Consider the following 18,596-nt stretch of genomic DNA (forward strand, 5'->3'; position numbering starts at 1 on the left):
AAAAAAAAAAAAAAAAAAAAAAAAAAAAAAAAAAAAAAAAAAAGCAGCCAGTCCCCACTTTCCATAAAACACACACGATTGGATACAAATTCATTCTGCCCCAAGTCAGCTGTCTTGGTTAATCCAGGGCACCCAGGCTGTGGCTCCTGTCCCATATAAGTATCAGTGGTCCCCCTTTCTTGCACAAAAGTCTCCACATTTGGACAGTAAATAAGACGATCTCTCTCTCATTATACAACTTATAATATTTACAGATGCCAGATAACAAACAAACCATAGCAGTTTATTCTGTAGACACTTATTTTTTTTTTTAAGATTTGTATTGAGGAATTGGGGGAGGGGAACAGTGTTGGGGAATCTCAGAACAAGTTGCTGTCCTTTTTTTCTTCAGTCTAGTTGTGGAAGATGTCGCTTCACTGGCCCATGTTGGTATTATTATTGTGCTTTTCCCGGGTGAGGCAGTCGCTTGCTGGCCATTGGACGTTGGCTCACGGCGGCTGCTCACGCCAGCTGCCAGCCACTCAGTAGCGCATGGCAGCCCACTGCAGCCCCACTGCAGCCTACGCCATCGCTGGTGACTCATGGCAGCCCAGCTCCAGGTTGAGCTGTTGTTCATCATCTTAGCTGTAGAGGGCGCAGCGTCACTGGCCCTCATGTGGGATCTGAACCGGGGCCCTGCTGCTCAGAGCTGGTGTCCCAAGCCAACTTCTAACCAATGCACCACTCGGTCAGCCCTGTAGACACTTTTAACCCATGAAATGGAGATTATAGGGTTGGAGAAGTTTCTAATTTCTATGGTGGTGGGGTTAAACTGATAAGCTTCGTGAGGGGAGGGGTATCATACCTTATCATAGAATCTTAGGATCTTTGATCTGGAAAACCCCACAGAATAGGGGTTCTGAACCTTGAGTCCACATGTGGGCTCCTGGGAATCCAAGAATCCCATTGATTGTGTACAATTTGATCTGTTGCTTTCATCCAATTCTCTGGCCCACAAGTTTCATTGCCTTTGTTGCAATCAACATAAAAGAACTCTAGAATATATATGCTTTTCTTCCCATAGAGTCATTTTAGCAATAGACCTACCCTTGGGTAGCTTCATTCATTCATTCATTCATTCATTCATACATTCAGTCACTTCTGCCTTCTGTTTCCTCATCTGTAAAGTGGGGAGATAATAACACTTGGTTATGTTGTTGTGAGGTTTTAAAGAATTGATACAAGTAAAGTGCTTCGAGTGGTACTGTTACTATTACCACATGCCAAGTACCACGTTGCAGGCCCTGAATGAGCGCAGGCTTGCCCTGACATTGGTAAGCTGATCCTTGCTGACATTCCTTTGCTCTTACGGGCATGTCCTCCGCCATCCCGGGCTGCCCTGACATCTTCAGCGAGTCTATTTTAGGTAGACTGCATCTCCGGCCATCCCTGTGGGTCTGGGTTCACACTGTCTTCCTTGTAGCCACATGACAAGGCTCTGCTTTGCTTAGAAAATATTGTCAACCCAGCTCGATCTGCACATCCCTCACAGCTGACTCACACACCATTTCAACTGCTGTCATAGTAGAAACTGAAAGCCTCTACCATTCGAAATATGTACAAGTCATAAAGTTCAAAGGTGAAAAGTAAAAAGTCTCTTTTTCCCAGAGTGAACTGCTGATAACTGTTTCTTGTGGCCTCTGGGAATGTCCCGAAATAGACACCAATACAGTCTTGCATTGATTAATGATGAGGAGACATTCTGAAAAGTGAGTAATTGGGTGATTTCATCGTTGTAGAGTGTACTTTCACACACTTAGATGGGATAGCCAGCTGCTGTAATTGTAGGTACTAGACTTTTACATGACTGGCAGTGCAGAGGGTTTGTTGACACCAGTATTACCACAGATGCTGAGGAATTGTGGTGTGAGCCCTGACAGAGGGCTTTCTTTTCTGTAATTCAAGTGTCTAAGTTAAGCTATGATTGCCGAGGCATCCATTGCAAAGATAACTATCTCAAACAAACATAATATTAGCCACCCGACTAGATAAAGAACCGGTTCCCCCTCCGTGCCTCCTCCCCTCCCCCTGCAAAACACACACACACACACACACACACACACACACACACACTGTTTTTCAGGCACCTTTGTTTTTAGAGATCTTGGTTGATTTTGATAACTGACCATTTGGGCTACTTGTTTTTTTTCTCTTCTCATACTTTAAATTCTCACTCTTATGTTTTAAATTCATGAAAAAAAGAGTGCGCCTGTGAAACCCTAGACCCCAACCCATGACCCCAATAAAAGCAGAACCCCAGAACCATTTTCTCTCTCCCTCTCTTTCCCTCTCCCCGCCTCCCTCCCACCTCCCAACCTCACTGTGTGCCCCCTGGCGTGCCTCAGACACTCCAGGGCCTGTATGTAATAAACTTTTTTTCTTCAAAGTTTCCTAATGGTTACTGCTGAAGGGCGTCTTGCTGTCATAATAGGAGCCATTGGTTTAGAAAGGGAAGATGTCTGCGACAAAGTGACACCCAGAGAGAATATGATATTGCTTCAGCCAAGCAATTCTTATTCCTGGAGTCCTTTTCCACACTCTTCATTGATGTGAATCAATAAGTTCTTTTATTAAGCTAGTTAAAAAAATTTTTTCTCTGTATCCCAACAGGTCCTAAGTTAGTAGATATTTTAGTCTCCATCTTACAGAGGAAGAAACCCAAGCTGAGAGCATGCCATGCATGGTCTAAGTTCTCCCCAGCTGGAACGTGGCACAGGCAGGGCTCACGTACCTGGCCTTGAGCTCATGCTCTTTTTGAGTACTGCCACATGTCTGTTCGTTGCTCCCACAGGCATATGTATAAGGTGCATAATCAGTGCATATTGCATTGCAGGGACATGGCCAACCATCTATTTCAAATTCTTACCTGGGACAGAGAGATTTTGGGTTGGAATATAAAATGTGCATGGAAACCTCTATCCCAGTGATCTCTTGCTGCCTAACAAATCACCCCAAAACTTAGTGGCTGGAAACAACAATCACTTATTTAGCTCATACATCTGTAATGTGGGCAGGTCTCAGTGAAAACAGCCCGCCTCTGCTCCAGGAGGCATCAGCTGAGAGGGCTCAGCTGGGGCTGGAGGGTCACACTTCCAAGATGGCACACCCACATGGCTGGTGAGGTGCTGCTGGCTGGTGGTTCCTCCCCACGCAGGCCTCTCTGAATCAGGAAGTCAGCATTTGCTCACCCCAAATAATGAAGAATGTCCTTTGGGAAGTCAAACAGGTTCTTCAATAAGTTAAACATAGAGTTACTCTCTGACCTGGCAATTCCGTTCTTAGGCACATACCCAAGAGAAATGAAAACATATGTCCACACAAACACTTGTATGCAAATATTCATAGCAGCTTTATTCGCAATAACCACAAGGTAAAAATAACCCAAATGTCCATCAATGGATGAATAGTTAAATAAATGTGGTATATTACAAAATACAATTATTTAGCCCTAAAAAAGAATGAAGCTGCAGTAATCAAGACAGTGTGGTATTGGTGAAAGAATATACAAATAGATCAGCATACAGAATAGAGATCCCAGAAACAGACCTACATAAATATAGTCTTTGATAAAAGAGCAAAGGTAACACAATGGAAAAAAAATAGTCTTTTCAACTAATGGTGCTGGAACAACTGGACATTCACATGCAAAAAAAAAAAATCTAGACACAGACTTTACACCTTTTACAAAAATTAACTCAAAATGAGTCAGTCCCAACTGTATAATGCAAACTATAAAACTCCTGGAAGAGAACATAGGAGAAAACCTACATGACCTTGGGTTTAGCGGTGACTTTTCAGATACAACACCAAAAGCATGATCCATGAAAAAAATAATAGGTAAGCCAGACTTCACTAAAATTAATCACTTCTGTTCTGTGAAAGATACTGTCATGAGAATGAGAAGACAAACCACAGGCTGGAGGAAAATACTAGCAAAAGAGACCAAGAATGTACAATGCAAACCCTAGTGTGGGGGAGGCTATGTGTGTGGAAGGGCCAGGGGTAGATGGGAAATCTCTGTACCTTTCTGTTCAACTTTGCTGTGAACTGAAACCTGCTCTAAAAAATAAGTTTGGTAATTGAAAAAAAAAATGCTGGCACGTGCTACAACATGGATGTACCTGGAAAACATTATGCTGAGGGAAAGAAGCCAGACTTAAGAGGCCACATGTTGTATTAATATGATGCCATTCCTATGAAATGTCCAGAATAGGCAAATATGTAGAGATAGAAAGTAGATCGGTGATTGCCAGGGGCTGGGACGAGGAGGCAAGGAAGGAAAAGGGACTGATTGATAAAAGGTACAGGGTTTCCTTTTGGAGTGATGAAAAAGTTCTGGAATGAGTTAGTGGTGATGGTTGCACAATATTGTGAATGTACTTACTGCCACTGAATTGTATGCTTTAAAGTGGTTAAAGTGGTAAATTCTATGTGATGTGTATTTAGCCACAATAAAAGAAAAAGAGAGTGAAAAAGGCAGTCAAGCAGGCTTGGCAAAGTATGGATAGGCCAGAAGGTTATTAGAGATTTAGGCAAAAAGCACAGAAACTGGAACCTAGGGAGCAATCAATGGTGGTGCTTATTAATATTTCATTGGTAGTAGTACGATTGTCTGAGTCGTTTGTCTTAGATACAAATGTTTACAAAAACTATCAGGGTAAGTGTCCCTTTTTAGCCAAATGTTGCCGTAAGCACTTTCCATGGTCAATTTCAACACTTAGAAACAATTCTGTGAGGTAGATTTTATTGTCCCATTTTACAGATGAGGACACTGAGGCCAGGGATGTTATGTTATTGGCCCAGAGCCTCACAGGTAACCAGGAGTGGAACCCATGTGAGTCTGAATTCAAAGGCACGCTACCACACAGGTAACTTTCATGAGGTCTTACTACTCCATTTTACAGGGAGGCACAGGAAGTTTAGGTAGCCTTCCCAGATTCACAGGACATCATATCCATGCAACAGTGGTAGGGTCCTTATCTCTCTTAAAAATATTTTAAAAATATTTATTTTCTAGCTTTATAGAAGTATAATGAACAAATAAAAGATGATCTAATATATGTGTGCATTCTGAAAGGATTACCACAATCAGATTAGCTAACATCTCCAATCACCTCTCATAGTTACCGCTTTTCTTTTTGTGGTGAGAATACTTAAGTTCTTAGTACATTTCAAGTATGCTATGCAGTATTAACTCTAGTCACCATGCTGTATATTAGATCTGCATAACTTATTCCTCTTATAACTGAAAGTTTCTACTCTTTGATCAACATCTCCCATTTTCCCTACCCCCCCCCGCCCCCCCCCAACCCCTGCCAACCACTGTTCTACTCTCTGTTTATATAAGTTTGGCTCTTTCAGATTCCACATGTAAGTGACATCATACAGTGTTTGTCTTTCTGTGTCTGGCTTATTTCACTTAGCATAATGTCCTCAAGTTTAATCCATGTTGTTGCAAATGGCAGGGTTTCCTTCTTTCTTCGGGCTTAATAACATTCTATTGTATATATTATGTCTTCTTCATCCATTCGTTTATCAGCAGATACTTAGGTTGTTTCCATGTCCTTGAGATTGTAAATAATGCTGCAATAAATATGGGGGAACAAATATCTCTTGGAGATACTGATTTCTTTCCTTTGGACATATACCCAGAGGTAGGATTGCTAGATCATATGGTAGGTAGTTCTATTACTTTTAATTTTTTGAGAAAACTTCAATTCATATGGTTTTCCATAGTGGCATTCCCACCAACAGTGTTCAAGGGTTCCTTTTTCTCTACATCTTCTCCAATGCTTGTTATTTCTTTTTTCTTTTTTTTTTTGATGATTGCCATTTTAACAGGTGTGACGTGGTATCTCATTATGGTTTTGATTTGCATTTCCCTGATGATTAGTGATATTGAGCACTTTTTCATGTATCTATATGTCTTCTTTGGAAAAATGCCTACTCAGGTCCTCTTCCAATTTTAAAATCAGGATTTTTTGTTTGTTTGTTTTTGCTATTGAGTTGTGTACGTTCCTTATATAGTTTAGATATTGACTGATTATCAGATATATGGTTTGCAAATATTTTCTCCCACTTTGTAGGTTCCTTTTCGTTTTGCTGTGCAGAAACTTTGTAGTTTGATGTAGCTCACTTTATTTTTGCTTTTGCTGCCTGTGATTTTGGTGTCACATCCAAAAAACCACTGCCAAGACCAATATGAAGGAGTTTTCCCCTATGTTGTCTTCAAGGGGTTTTATGGGTTCAGGTATTACATTTAAGTTTTTAACTCATTTCGAGTTAATTTTTTGTACAGTGTAAGATGGGGTCAAATTTCATTCTTTCGCCTGTGAATATTCAGTTTTCCTAACACCATTTATTGAAGAGACTATTCTTCCTCTATTGCATATTCTTGACGCCCTTGTCAAAGATTATTTGACTGCATGTATGTGGGGGTTTATTTCTTGCCTCTCTGTAGATAATTCCATTGGTCTATGTGTCCATTTTTAGATCAGTATTATACTGTTTCGATTACTGTGATTTGAAATCAGAAAGCATGATGCCTCCAGCTTTGTTCTTTTTTCTCAGGATTACTATTCAGGGTCTTCTGTGGTTCCATACAAACGTTAGGATTTTTTTTTTTCTATTTCTGTGGAAGGAGCCATTGGACTTTTGCTAGGGATTACATTAAATCTGTAGATGGCTTTGGGTAGGGTAGGTTGAACATTTTAACAATATTAATTCTTCTGATCCATAAACGTAGTATATCTTTCCATTTATTGTGTTTTCTTTAATTTTCTTCATCAATGTCTTAAAGTTTTTCAGTGTATAAATCTTTCACCTCCTTGGTTAAATTTATTCTTAAGTACTTTATTATTTTGGTGCTATTGTAAATGGAATTATTTTCTTCATTTCTTTTTCAGATAGTTCATTGTTAGTGCATTGAAATGCAACTGATTTTTTGCATGTTGATTTTGTATCCTGCAGCTTTACTGAATTTATTCATTAGGTCTAACAGTTTCTTGGTGGAGTCTTTAGAGTTTTCTATGTATACGATCATGTAATCTGCAAACAAAGACAATTTAACTTCTTTCTTTCTGGTTTGGATGCATTTTATTTCTTTTTTTTTTTTTTGCTTAATTGCTCTGACTAGGACTTCCAGTACTATGTTGAATAGAAATGGGCATTCTTGTCTTGTTCCTGAACTTAAAGAAAAAGCTTTCAACCTTTCATCATTGAGCATGATGTTAGCCGTAGGTTACACGGTCTTTATTATGTTAAGGTGTGTTCCTTCTATGCCTTATTTATTGAGAGGTTTAGTCATGAAGGATGTTGAATTTGTCAAATGCTTATTATTTTTTTGCATCTATTGAGATGATCATGTAATTTTTATCTTCTATTTTGTTAATGTGGTGTATCACATTATAGATGGTGTGTCTCCCTCTGGGACCCTGGGTAGGTTGGGACTGCTCCTGGACCACAGCTAAGAGGGGCTACAGCTGGATTCCAGGCTGCTTCAGGGTCCACAGTGAGAACCAAATATAGTGGGCCTGTTATCTGGGGCATGGACAGGTCTGATTCTTGCTGGGTCCCTTGGCGGATGATGCTGGTGACAGGGCCAAGGCCAAATGGAGCTGTAGTTGCGTCCACAGGGTGATGGTCTGTTTCTGGGTCTGTAGCTGAGACCAAGGTCAGTGAGTCTGCCACTCGAATTGGGGGCAGTCGACTCAAAATTGCCCTTCTTGATTTGAGGCTCCTCCAGGGATTCGCAGTCTCCTATCTGAATCCCAAAAGTCCCACAGAGGTACCTCTGTCCATGGATGGATGCCAAATTATGCTGCTGAAGGAGGGTATGATAGGTGACCCCCTATTCTGCCATATTGCTGACATCACTTCCTGATCTTTACATCTCTTGATGGCCCAGAATGTGTGGCTGTGGCCTGTCCCAGGTCTGGGTGGAATCCACGCCAGGGGGAGATGAGACTACAGGGGGTGCTGGGTGCTCCTTCTTCCTATTCCCCCCAAATTACCTTGTGGGCTCTATCACCAGGACTCCAGTTCACCCCCAAACCCGATCTTTTCCTAGCAGGAGCTGGGAACCTATACACTGCCTTTGTGTGAAGTAGAGAAAAGTGTCATAGGATGGGGGAAGAATTACAGGAGAGGCCCCCTTGGCTGGATCAATAAGAAAGAAGCACTTTTTCTGGCAGTCTCCACAGCCTTGGCAGCCAGTGGCCAATTTAGGGAACAGCACTCTGTCCATCCAGTTTTACATGTTTGCAGGCCCATGAGGCATCCGAGCTGCCCTCTTTCCCTTACCCTGCTCTCAGTATTGGATTCATGGTCATGCCTATTGATTTCACCTTTTGATTCTGTCCACTTCTCTGCATCTTGGTCTCCACTAGGATCACCCTAGTTCAGGACTCCATCATCTCTTGCCTGGAAGCCTGCCACAGCTTCCTCAAGGGCTCTCCCCAGATCCACTCAGGACCCTTTCTCCCCACCCCCAATTTATATTCCAACACTCCAGCCAGCGTGACTTTTGAAAACACAAATCGGATCATATCCATCCTTGCCCCTAATCTTGTAAAGGCTTCCCATTATTTTTAGGATCAAGACAAAACTCATCCCTTGGCCAAAAAGGACTTGCAGACCTGCACGACCCACATAACCCACATCCAAACTACCTTTTCCACCACATCTCACAACTTTCCTCCTCAAAGTTCTAGCACTGCGATGGCTATGTGACCTTGGATGTGTTGCTTAATCTCTCTGAACGTCATCTTCTTCACAAAAAAATGGATTAAAATGAGATATCCCTGGCCCAAGGCATAGTAACTCAGCACTGGTAATGTTATCATTCCTGACTCAGACCCTTTAGAAACGCTGCTACATTGAATCCTCTCCAGAACCTGATGATATGTGAGTTTGAAGCCTCAGCAACTCGCCACAGGACAGCTTAAATTTCAAAGCCTAGTTCAGGCCTGTTCCTAGGGCTTTGCTTTTATGGACAGCTGTGCTCAGTTTTCTAAGCTTTCTTGGGCAATTAGGGGCTTCCTAAATATTTCACTTTTCTCCATCCTTGTGACATCTTCAAGAGCAGGACTCTTCTGAAGGAGTCCAGGTTTCGCTTAAAGTGGGCATTCCCTGGTTTTGAAGAAGGGGGCTTTGAGATCTTTGCAAATGCCCCGCACACATACATCAAAATGGTCCCCTGTTTCTGGTGCCATTTTTGTCAGAGTGCACCTCTCCTCTTTTCTTTTTTTATCTTCTTTTGTTTCTATTCTTTATTTTTTATTTGCACCTCCCTTCTTATAAAGCTGCCACCAATGTGACTTTAGCCTAATTAACTCCAGGGACTTCCATTGGAGTCTTGTATGAATTGATGGGTAAGGAGAAGGGTCCTCTGTGGTCAGGAAGGGCCCTTCATTGGTAGACAGCTGTCTTTGTAAATTTCAAGCTATTTAATTTTTTTGTAAAAACCATGGTTAATCAGTTAGGTGTGAATATTGAACACCTTCCTCTTTTTGAGCTTCCTGGGCAACAAAATGTAAAATAAGTAAATCGGAAACATTGAAAACAAAAAAGAGAAGTCAATGACTCCAGCATAAGCACAATTATAATTTTGATTGGTTTAATTCCTGATCATGACTTAGGCAGCAGCTGATTGGAGCCAAGCAGTGTGCAAGCCCTGGGCAGCAAGGAGCACCAGGAAGGGAGCTACTGGTGAGGACTTTGTGATATTTTGAAATAATATGAAAAATATCACTCTACGTTTATCTGCTTTCTAGTCAGATGCAGAATGTTAAGGCTTCTTACATAGTTAAGGATTAGATTGGCTATGATTGAGGCCTAGGTGGGACCTAAGGCATGCCTCTCAGGATTTTTGTGGATAGCTTTTGAAATCTTTTTCCCCACCGTGAACTGCCTCTAGACTCCAGACCAAGGTGTTTTGGATTCCACACTGTGCTTTTTGTCTCTTTCCAGCCCTGTGACCTTGCTGAGCAATTTTTCCAATCTCTTTGGACTTCTCCTCATCTCTACATAGGACATATCTCATTTCCGTATCAATGTCTTTTCCAGGGCTGACCTTCTGTGGTTCCTTGGAATTTCTTTAAGGCACTTTTCCGGTAAAGGAATCCAGTGACCAGCCTCAGCAGAACCCCAGTGTTAATTCTGGAAGAGACGCTAACTCAACAAGGTTGCCCAAGGTTGCACAGCTGGTTGCTGCCCTGAATCAAGTTTTTATTGTTGGCAAAAGGGAAATGAACAGGAAACTCAAGGTAAAGCATTTGATTTTCTAAATGAAAACAGCTCCATCCTCTCGTGTTTGGGTGATCAAAGGAATTCTTGCTCAACGTAAACAACTCAGAAAACAGAGGCAAGTATAAAGAAGAAAAATGAAAAGTAATAGTAATCCCATCACACATGAAAAGCAATAGTGATGCCAATAAGCAGGAATAACATTCCTGTCTATAGTTTGGGAGTTTTTTTCCTAGGAGGAGTACCCACAAATGTGCATTAATGCTCTACAAATATATTATATTTACATTCATACTATATTTATATTCATATGTTTTATTTACATAGGCACGTATTATATATAATATATAACATAATTAAATACAAAATATATATCACATATAATTAATATATTTTTCCCCCACGAGCGTGCAGTCAACATTGTGTGCATGACACTGGGGATCCTTGCGCACTACCTATTCTTTGGGGGAACCCCGCCAGAGCGGAAGCGGCCGCACATGGTGCGGGGCGCAGCAATTCTGTGCACCTGAACTACAAGTCCCAGCAGCCCACAGCGCGGGCCGGGCTACCGGAGTATGGAGAGACTACAAGTACCGGCAGCCACGGCGCAGACGCCGGGACTACGAGTCCCAGAATGTACTGCTCGCGGCTCGCGCACGGCCCTCCGGGATTTGTAGTCGTTGGTGGGGAGCTAATTCCTATTCATTCAGTCGCAAAGAAAATGCCAAGTTCTCCAATGGCCCACCGACACGATTTTTCAAGGGCTAGCGAGGAACCCTAGCACACTATGGAGAAGTAAGAGCTCCTCGGGGCCCAAACTGTAGCACTGGAGCAGAACGCGTGCGCATGCTCCGCGGTCGACGGCGCGGGCGAAAGCGCGCGCGGGAGGCCTCGAGCGGCAGGTCCTGTCTCTGACCCCTCCCCCGCTCCCGGCGCGCCCCGCCCAGGGAGCCTGCGCAGATAGTGCAGGGCGGAGGGCCGCGAGGAGGGACTCGCGGCGCCTGCGCAGAGCGGCGGCTTCTCTCGCGAGGACGGACGCCATTATCGCATCTCCCCGACAAACACCACGAGAATTCCGCAGCCCACACGGTAATTGCAGCTCCCGCAGCCGGTCGCGTCTCCACCTCCCCCTTCCCGCGGGGCGAGAGCGAGAGCGAGATCTCCCCTCCTCCCTCCTCCCTGCGCCCTCCTCCGGCCGCCGCGCCCGCCGCCCCCTCCCGGGACGCCCTGCCGGTTCCGCCAACGGCCCACTACCCCCGCCCGGTAGCCCCCTTTCGCCCCCGGGCCCCGCCGCCCGCCTGAACCCTGCCGTCACTCCTCCTTCCCCCGCCGCTCCGCTCAGCCCTGTCAACCCCTCCGGACGCCCCCTCGGCCTCAGCGGCCCTGGGTCCCGCCGCCCCCCTCTGCCCTGTCAGCCCCCCGGTTTCTGCGGCCCCCATGGCCCCCCGCGCTTCCTCCCGTGGGCGCACGGCGCTGTGACCCGGCATTCCTGATACAGGGGGGGCCGCCTCACAGGGCCGTTCTCTAACCACAGGAGACTGTTGATGTCTTTTCATTAATTTTCTTTTGCACTTGCACCACCCCCACCCACCCGTATTGCCATGCTGCGCGCTGGTTAGGACGGTCCGGGTGACACGCCCGGCCCCCGGTAGCTGCCTTTAAACTTGGGGAGCAGCCCTGCGAGAGGTGCTCCCAGATGTCCCGAGGGCTGCCCTGCAGACGGACGGCTCGCAGCTGCAGGAGGGTGCAGGCTGGGTCTATCATTTTTCTCGTGGGAAATGGGAAAACTGAAAACGCACCCAAAAGACCCTGCAGCGTGGTAGTTCCTGTCAGTCTGACTTCCGACTTGGTTGACATCCTGAGTTAACCAACGTGAAATGGAGCCCCGAGAGTCAGGAACACAAACAGCGTTCTCTTAATTTGCTTACGGCTTCACAAAGGGAAGTAGGGACATAAGGTGCCGTTTTAGGAATAGGCAGGTTTAGACCTCGGAGAGAATCGGATTCTGCTCTCCTCCCGGCCTTGGTGAAGGAGGATTTCAGGTGCTTTCACCCCCCTATACTTTTTTGCTTTTTCTGTGGATTAGTCCTTTTGAAATGTGGCCTTACTTTTTTTGCTTTGAAGTCCCCCTCCCCCACCATGGCTGCAAAAAGTCGATGTACATTCTATCTCCACTGTGAGTGAATTGGAGACATTGCCTTAATAGAAGACGAATTTTTCACTGATGAGATGGTAGGGATTGTCTTGATATTGGAGAAATAAATATTCCCGAGAGAACTGTTAACACGTGCAACTTCCAAGGATGGAGAGCTTGCCTGCCCTGAGAGGGAAGGGGGGTCCAGGTTAGAGTCTGGGAGAAAACAGGTGATTGCTCTTTATTTGGAGTTACCTGTTCTTCCTGCATGTACCCCAAGGGATGCGCTGCAAGGCCTGACCATGTTGGCAAAACTAGCACTAAGATCAACTAGTTGATGAGACAGTCGTTTCTAAGGGTAGACTTGTAACTGGAAGTTTGGGAAAGAAAAATAACTTGGGCTGGATAGTTGAGGGGTCCCTCAGTACCGGAGGGAAGTGTTACATCAGAAAGATGATTGGATCAATTAACATTGAGCTGCTTTGACAACCCTGGGGTACAAATATCCAGTGGTGAAAACAAACACCAAAACTGCCTGTAAAGTCAATTAGAATAAGAATATGTTCTTGTCATGTTGTATTCTGCCATCATTGGCTTTAATTTTTAAAAAGACAGCTGCCATTTATGGGAACCTGTGTTGTGGCTGGGACTTAATCATTTCCAGTGTTTCTCATCACAACCATCCAGTGAGGTAGAGACCGCCTGTTTTATGGATGAGGTGACTGAGGTCCACAGAGGTTAAGTGACTTGCCTAAGACACAGCCAGGGTTTGAATATTTAAAAAAAAAGTGTATTTAATATTTTAAAATAAGGTACATAATGGAATGTCAATGAAAACCATGAGCAGCAGCAGTCTCCCGTCCAACCTTTCAGTTCCCCTCTTCAAAGACTTTTATATCGTTTTGTTTCTTCAATAAGTTCTTCATAGCTCTAAATGATAAGCTGGTGTTTTATTAATTTTACACATTTTTAACTTTCTATTATACTATGATTTAGCTTTTCATATCATATCCCACCTCTTCTATCCCCTGAATTCAGTATGTTCAGCTAACTCATTGTTTATAACTATGCAAATGTTGTTTGCTTCACGGCCAAGTAGTGCATTACCCTTATACAGCTGTTGGTTTTTTCTGTTGTTTGTAATGGCCTTTCTTTTTCTTCTGCTCCTATTGGCTGCTTACATTGTTTTAAATTCTCAAGGATAGTGTCAAATCTCTCCAAACTTCCCCCTCCTCTCTATCCTTCTGTCCTCTTTCTAATCTGGATTGATTACACCAGCACAGGTATCATCCTGATATTTTCCTTTATTATACATCTGGGTTTGCTCAGGACTCCATGTTTTTAATCGTCGCTTTCTTCATTTCAATGAGAACCTTCTGCCAAGTAGCGTTACTCCTTTTGGGTGACTTTTTAGGGTCCTCTTTGGTTTTAGAACATTTCCAGAGTGCCAGAGGATGTGGAGTCCCATTCCAAATGCTCTTTGTTTCTGGGGCCTTGTCCTCAGCTCTGGGAAAGTCTCTTGTATCATTTATTTGAGAATTTCTTCCGCTCTGCTTTTACTCATCTCCTTTCCAAGTTCCTGCTAGTTTGATGATGGCTATCTTGAGCCCTTGAATCTCTTGTCTGTATTTTCTTCCTGTGTCACTTTATTCTTATTTCTGGGAGAAGGCTTCAATTTATCTTCCAATCCTATTTAGAATTTTTTATCCATAATTGAAATGTGAATTTCCAAGAGTGTATTTGTTCTGTTTCTTTTTCGCAGTAGTTTATTGGTTTTTGAATGCAGTATCTCCTTGACTCGGATATCAATAAAGATTTTTTTCAGTTCTTTTTTTTTCGATCTCGTTTCATCTAGTGTCACTGCCATCATTGTCTTCTTTTAAAAAATACTGGCTTCTTGCTTTGTAGGCAAGTACTCCTCAATTATTGGTAATTGTTGTCTAAGGCAAGAAGGAAGCGGACAGAGAGATTTGAGTCTGTGGGACTGGTTTTAAAATGTGTGAGTTTCCCTTTAGGTGATTGAGAACTTGTTACTGTGCTTGGACCTCAAATGCCAGATGGCAGAGAGGTTTTCTCTGGCCTTTTAGCTTAAGGAAGACCCCTTGGATTGAGGGCTGCTTTTCTGTATCGGGACTGTGTTCCTTGTGCAGGCGCAGCCCTCACCCTCACCCTCTCCTGAAGGTCCTGGGTTTGGGTCCCAGCCTGCTGCAGCTTAGAGCCCTCCTTGGGTTGTACCTTCTCTTGTGTGCTGCAGGTTGCTGTTTTCTTAGTCTTTTTGTAGAACCTCTTGCCCGCCGTTTTCTTTTCTTTCCTGTGGATTTATTATACGCTGTTAAAAATCATTTTGATGGGATGAGCAGAGGTCACGTGTGTACCGGCCAGCCCTTCACTGTGAGCAGTTCTAGAGCCTGTGCTCCTCACTCTGCTCCTCTCTCCTGCCTCCCAATGGCCTTGGTGATGATGCCCACCATCAGTGGGACGTGCAGCCAGGTCATGATGCCCACAGCAGCTTCCCTGGTGCAGTGTGGGTAGATGGTACGCATTCCTCGTGGAGGTTCTCCTGGCTCCGCAGCCTTGGAGGGGTGCCAGGCTCAGCTGGGGAAGGCCAACCATAGATGTGTATTGTAGCAAAGATTGCAATTTCAGATTCTTTAGTCGGCTTCTCACTGTATGTACTAAGAGAGAGCAGTTCAGCGTGCCAGAGTTTAAGGAATACCTCTAGTTAAGCAGGGATTACTGTACTCAGTACAATCTTGATGCATTATAGTCGCTTGTGCTTTGGAAATTGTGCGCAGTGAAATGCGTCAGCTGAGTTTGCCAAGGCCTTGCTAGTGAAGTGGTCCACCAGCCAGCAGCAGCAGCGTCACTGGGCGTTTTAGAGAAATGCAGACTCTCAGGCCCTGCCCAGACATATGGAATCAGAACCCGCAGCTTTGTAAACCTAATTTTGAGGTTGCAAAAATAGTTTAGAGAGCTCCCCTACTTTCTTCACCCACTTCCCTAATGTTGACATCTTACATTATCAGATATCCTTATAAAAACCAGAAAATTAACATCGGCACAGTACTAGTAAATTACAGACCATATTGAACGTATTAACATGCTTTTTCTGTTTCAGGATCTAATCCCACTCTTCATTCAGTTGTCCCATCTCTTTAAATCTCCAATCTGTGATATTTACATATCCACAAAGTATCTCCCCTGAGATATTCATAAAATACAAAGGGAAAAAAAGTAACTTCACAGTAGAAAAACCCAGCAGATATCACTTTAACATCACCAGTAATAAGACATGATGATATTATGTACCTGTGTATGACGCACTGAGACAGAAATGCATACCCTCAGCCTAATCATGAGAAAACCCAAAACTGAGGGACAGTCACCAAAATCCTGACTGGTACTTCTCAGAAGTCTCTAGTTTGTTTGGCTTAAACAACAGAAATTTATTTTCTCTTAGTTCCTGGAGACTAGAAATCTGAGATCAAGATGTTAGCAGGTTTGGTTCCTTCTGAAACCTCTCTCCTTGGTTTGCAGATGGCCACCTTACTGTGTCCTCACATGGTCTTTCCTCTGTAAGCACAGGTGTCTGGTGTCCTTTCATGTGTCAGGATTTCCTTTTCTTATGAAGATACCAGTCAGATTGGATTAGGGCCCACCTTAATGGCCTCGTTTTAACTTAATCACCTCTTTAGAGACCCTGTGTCCAAATACAGTCACATTCTGAGATACTGGGGCTAAGTTTTCAACATGAATTTCGGGGAGACACAGTTCAGTCCTTAACAGGCAATAAGAAAAATTTACTTTGCCTAAATATTTTTCTATATTGTTTCTGTAATGTTTTAGTATTTTACAAGGAGCCCTATTTATAATTTGGAAAAGCAATAATGTTAGAACAAAACAAAAAAAATCCTTTGTGTTTACATTTAAAATGTAATTAGATTCTAGGCTTAGATAATTATAAACAGAATTTTCGTTTACATTAATGTCTTCTGGGCATTTGAAAGTCATGGGGAATGCAGGACAATTCTTTGTTGTGAAAGCATTACAGGATGTACAGAAACCCATCCTCGTAACTATTGCTGGTAGCACCCCTTCTCCATCACTTTGGCAACCAAAAAACATTCCCTCAGTTTCCAAAAAACCCCCCATTGATCATCAACACTTTGAAGTATACTTTTATACTAATATTTGCAAATATTTAAAATGTTTTTTCTCCGTTTCCCCTTTTCTTTTAAAAAAATTACAGGAAGAGATCATGCTAATTGCCTTTAGCTATGCCAGTAGGAGGGTTGGCTGTGTCTTGAGTTATGGCAGAGTCTCATGATAGCTAAAGTTGTCTAAAGACAGTTAAACCTCTTTTGCTGCAGTTTATCCAAATTGCAGGCGTGATGCTCAGGAGAAAATGTATTAATAACAAATGTGTAGTGAGCCCTAAATATATGCCAGGCACTGTTCTAAGTGTTCTACATACATAATTTTATTTATTCTTTACATCACCCTATGAGGTAGGCACTGTTATTTGATAGGAAGGCGAAGGGACTTGCAGGTCATAGAGCTGCGCTTCAAAGCAGACAGTCGGCTTCAGAGCTGCCATGCTTAGCCACCACAAGGCGCTAGGTCTCGTCTCATCTGCTGAGCGCTTACTGGGTGCCTGAGTTAAGCACTTTACAGATATGGCATGTGTTCTTCACAGAATCAGTGAGATGGCTACCATTTTACAGATTTGGAAACTAAGAGGCTCAAATCTCTTGGGAAGCAGGCAGCTTATACGTGTATATACTTCATTAACGTACAGAATAATGGCAGACTTAACCAAACTTAGTGCCACAATCAAAATGAGAACCAAAGAAATTATATGAATATATTTTCCCTTCCAAGTCTGTTTTAAGTTAGCAGTCAGCTTCTCACTGAATTTTCTGAGGTTCTAAGTATCTTATTTCTGGATAAAGCTGTATTGTGGAAAAGTGATTTATATGTGATGATACTGGTTTTTCCCCCAGGAGTTAATGAAAAACAACTCAGTTGGGCTAATAATAGTAGTCCCAATTTTGTGAACTGATACCTCTTCTAAAACAGAAGCGATATTGTGACAAATCCAATAAAAGGCTTTATTTTTATTTTGTATGTTTGTTTTGTTTTTATTTTGTTAAGAGAAGGCAGTCCCATAGATTTTTAAGAACGCTAGTTTTCATGCTGAGAATATACCCCGAATTCTTGGGGCACCACTCTGTTGGTGTAATTGTTAGTATTAGCAGAAGTAAAACCTTACAAAGGCTGTCAGAAAATGTATAAAAGGCAAGTAGGAATGGCTTCAGCATACCTGTACCCCTTCCTATTCCATTGAGGTTTAAAGTTGATGATGATTAATACTTCAAGAAATAAACTTCAGGTTTTGATATAATGGGAAAAAATTAAAAATTGAATAAACTTTTTCTGATTTCTTGTTGTATTCCCCCTCACCAGATAGTCTGGAGATCTTTTTCTGATCAAGTGCATTTTTTTTTTTTTAAGATTGATTTTGAGAATAAATCACACAGTTCTTTTTCTTAAAAACTAATACTTTTTCCAAATATTTTTCTTTCGTTAGTGTAAAACAACACACCAACATAAAAAAATGCTGAAAAAAACCCCTCTAGACCTACCACATTAATACATTACGTATCTGAGTTTTAGTTTTTATCTACAAAATACACATTTAAAAATATGTCTACATATGTATGTAGCATTTTCAGTGACTTTCATTACCGTAATTATTTTCCCTGTTTCTATAGCTCTCATAATGGTAACCATTGGGTGTATAACATTTCTTTGAGTAGATGCATCATAACTTACTTAGCAGTTCTTTATTTTCATTCATTTAGTTTGTTTTTAATTATTCCCTACTCTAGATGGAAGGTGGCCATGAATAGAAGTGTCCAGTCTTGAAAGGGAAAGACTCAGAATTTGCATTTTAAAAATTGCCAGGTGTTGCATAGGTGTCACTTTGATGCTGAAGAAATACTTCCTGTGCTAGATGGTCGTCAAGGAAATCAGAGATAATGAACCACAAACTTTGTTTTGTGGATTGGTAATAGGTGTGCCAGGTGCAGGTTTTAGATGAGTTTGCAGTAATGATTTATTGATAACACCTGTCATACTTATTAACCTTAGTTTTTCCTTATGATCTTCATCTATA

At 42.5% G+C, this 18,596-nt stretch overlaps 1 protein-coding gene across 10 annotated transcripts in view; it reads left to right on the forward strand.

Moving 5' to 3' along the window:
* The first annotated feature begins 11,241 nt into the window (after positions 1 to 11,241).
* Positions 11,242 to 18,596, forward strand: part of BANP (BTG3 associated nuclear protein) — a 121,820-nt gene continuing 114,465 nt past the window's right edge. For 3 of the 10 annotated variants that reach the window (XM_019635109.1, XM_019635125.1, XM_019635115.1), the window contains exon 1: positions 11,246 to 11,373. The gene's annotated coding sequence lies outside the window, so the exon portion shown is untranslated. Of the gene's footprint in view, positions 11,374 to 18,596 lie in introns of all 10 variants that reach the window. The other 7 variants (XM_019635132.1, XM_019635152.1, XM_019635160.1 and 4 more) reach the window with 4 other exon arrangements.

This window comes from Hipposideros armiger, unplaced genomic scaffold (assembly GCF_001890085.2).
Source record: "Hipposideros armiger isolate ML-2016 unplaced genomic scaffold, ASM189008v1 scaffold_19, whole genome shotgun sequence".
Lineage (NCBI taxonomy): Eukaryota > Metazoa > Chordata > Mammalia > Chiroptera > Hipposideridae > Hipposideros > Hipposideros armiger.